The sequence below is a fragment of the Heptranchias perlo genome, unplaced genomic scaffold (genome assembly GCF_035084215.1).
Source record: "Heptranchias perlo isolate sHepPer1 unplaced genomic scaffold, sHepPer1.hap1 HAP1_SCAFFOLD_64, whole genome shotgun sequence".
Lineage (NCBI taxonomy): Eukaryota > Metazoa > Chordata > Chondrichthyes > Hexanchiformes > Hexanchidae > Heptranchias > Heptranchias perlo.
In genome coordinates this window covers 4405663-4409224 of record NW_027139666.1, presented here as the reverse complement: position 1 = coordinate 4409224, position 3562 = coordinate 4405663, and positions in this window count along the sequence as shown.

The window sequence follows — 3562 nt, the reverse complement described above, 5'->3', positions numbered from 1 at the left end:
TAAGGAGGAGAAATTGTGGGAAAAGGGTAACTAGGGAGAGAGTAGGGCCTCTTAAGGATCAACAAGGTCATCTATGTGCGGAACCACAAGAGATGGGTGAGATCCTGAATGAATATTTCACATCGGTATTTACGGTTGAGAAAGGCATGGATGTTAGGGAACTTGGGGAAATAAATAGTGATGTATTGAGGAGTGCACATATTACAGAGAGGGAGGTGCTGGAAGTCTTAACGCGCATCAAGGTAGATAAATCTCCGGGACCTGATGAAATGTATCCCAGGACGTTATGGGAGGTTAGGGAGGAAATTGCGGGTCCCCTAGCAGAGATATTTGAATCATCCACCGCTACAGGTGAGGTGCCTGAAGATTGGAGGGTAGCAAATGTTGTGCCTTTGTTTAAGAAGGGCGGCAGGGAAAAGCCTGGGAACTACAGACCAGTGAGCCTGACATCTGTAGTGGGTAAGTTGTTAGAGGGTATTCTGAGGGACAGAATCTACAGGCATTTGGAGAGGCAGGGACTAATTTGGAACAGTCAGCATGGTTTTGTGAGAGGAAAATCATGTCTCACGAATTTGATTGAGTTTTTTGAAGGGGTAACCAAGAAGATAGATGAGGGCTGTGCAGTAGACGTGGTCTACATGGACTTCAGCAAAGCATTTGACAAGGTACCGCATGGTAGGTTGTTACATAAGGTTAAATCTCATGGGATCCAAGGTGAGGTACCAATTGGATACAAAATTGGCTTGACGACAGAAGACAGAGGGTGGTTGTCGAGGGTTGTTTTTCAAACTGGATGCCTGTGTCCAGCGGTGTGCCTCAGGGATCGGTGCTGGGTCCGCTGTTATTTGTTATTTATATTAATGATTTGGATGAGAATTTAGGAAGCATGGTTAGTAAGTTTGCAGATGACACCAAGATTGGTGGCATTGTGGACAGTGAAGAAGGTTATCTAGGATTGCAACGGGATCTTGATAAATTGGGCCAGTGGGCCGATGAATGGCAGATGGAGTTTAATTTAGATAAATGTGAGGTGATGCATTTTGGTAGATCGAATCGGGCCAGGACCTACTCCGTTAATGGTAGGGCGTTGGGGAGAGTTATAGAACAAAGAGATCTAGGAGTACAGATTCATAGCTCCTTGAAAGTGGAGTCACAGGTGGATAGGGTGGTGAAGAAGGCATTCAGCATGCTTGGTTTCATTGGTCAGAACATTGAATGCAGGAGTTGGGATGTCTTGTTGAAGTTGTACAGGGCATTGGTGAGGCCACACTTGGAGTACTGTGTACAGTTCTGGTCACCCTATTATAGAAAGGATATTATTAAACTAGAAAGAGTGCAGAAAAGATTTACTAGGATGCTACCGGGACTTGATGGTTTGACTTACAGGGAGAGGTTAGACAGACTGGGACTTTATTCCCTGGAGAGTAGGAGGTTAAGGGGTGATCTTATAGAAGTCTATAAAATAATGAGGGGCATAGATAAGGTCGATAGTCAAAATCTTTTCCCAAAGGTAGGGGAGTCTATAACGAGGGGGCACAGATTTAAGGTGAGAGGGGAGAGATACAAAAGGATCCAGAGGGGCAATTTTTTCACTCAAAGGGTGGTGAGTGTCTGGAACGAGCTGCCAGAGGCAGTAGTAGAGGCGGGTACAATTTTGTCTTTTAAAAAGCATTTGGACAGTTACATGGGTAAGATGGGTATCGAGGGATATGGGCCAAGTGCAGGCAATTGGGACTAGCTTAGTGGTATAAACTGGGCGACATGGACATGTTGGGCCGAAGGGCCTGTTTCCATGTTGTAACTTCTATGATTCTATGATTCTATGACTCCCTCAGGTGATCGAATCGAGTTCAGTGGATCACACTGACCATGCGTAGGATAACTGTAAAACCACTCAACTATATGATGCGATCTCTGCCCCAGTCAAGAACAGGTCCAGATCCTTCGAGAAGGCAGAGAGAGAGTCAGCACCCACCACACCAGCCGGGAATGCATTCCAGAGACTCACTACTCTCTGGGAAATGAAGAACCGCCCAACATCCAGACTATTCTTCCCTCTGCGTAGCCTGAATGCCTGTCCGCTGAATTCCAACCTCTGAATCATAAAGTGAGTTGTATGAATGAGAGAGCGTCAAACAAGAACAAGAGCTGCGAATGTTCGCTCGACATTGCACCGTAACAAATTCTGGTCTGTCGGCGGCTGCAATGAGCTGAGCAGCTCAGGGCATCGTGAGATGAAATCCTGCTCCGGGACAATTTAATGCTTGCGAAACTTCAGAAGATTCATCTTTCCGTGGGCGATGTCAGGAAATGGGCAAGAGACTCCTTTATGTAAGATTCGTCATTTTTAACACATAAAGCGTACATTTAGATTAGGTGTTTTCAACATATAAACCATAGAGACCAGTCACGTTTACATTCGGCATCTTAATGCATAAACGCCACCCGAGTAAGATCGCTGGGAATCGTGGATTGTCGCTGAGGATCATGAAATGGCCGAGTTAAAAATTACCCAGAATACAGGTCAGACTGAGCGAGGTGATGCTGGAAGCTGTTTACATTGCAGAGTTCAAGCATTTTGCAGAAGTTAATTTGAGACGTTGAGAATGTGTCGATGTTATGTTAAGAATATGCAGAGACTGTGTAGAGAATGTGTTGTGAATGTGTTAAGAATATGTCGAGAATTTGTTGAGACTGTTTTGAGAATGTTTTGACAATATGTTGAGAATTTGTTGAGAATATGTTGAGACTGTGATGAGAGTGTGTAGCGAGTGTGCAGAGAATGTTTTGAGAAAATACAGAGAATATGTTGAAACTATGTTGAGAAAGTGTTGAGAATATGGGCATGTCGAGATATAGGGTTCTTTTATCCGCACAGACCATGAGCAGTTCTGATATAGGGACAAGGAATGTTTTGACAGATTTTCAATTCCTAAAGGAACAAAAGTTTGGTTAAAAAATGCTATGCTTTCATGGCGCATGTTTTGAAAATTGGAAGTCGAAATAAGCTGAAATTAATTTTCCAGCATTTAGTTGTATTCGGAATTTTGTGCAAGGTATTATTGCTTCACAGCACAATGAGTCTGGGGGGAGGAGAAATAAAATGAGTTTAGTTATTTTTCATTCAGCAAAATCTTTTGAGTTGATGTGAAAACTCCTTGACGCAAGCAGCGTGAGTCTGACGATATCTGGGTCCGCCTTCTTTGCACTGCAGAGAAGTTAACCTCTTCCTCGTGCAGCTAAAATTGTTTTTTTAGCGTAACATTAACTTTGTCTAAATATTCACGAAGCAACAACTTTTATATTGCTAAATGTAATTTTTAAAAATGTTTTTAAGTTTCTTAATTTGAGTAGATATTTTCCCACGTTGATGGAAGGAAATCAGGAATTTACAAATTCGTGTTATGTAATTAATCCCTTGGGATCTCAAGAATAACCACAGTGGATTTGCTGTGTTTTTCTTTTAAAACAGGTGACTATGGTTTTCAGAACCGAATGAGTGTTGATGGTGCAGGATTACCGAGAGTAGTTCTTTGACATAAAAGGGGCTTCACAGACTTAC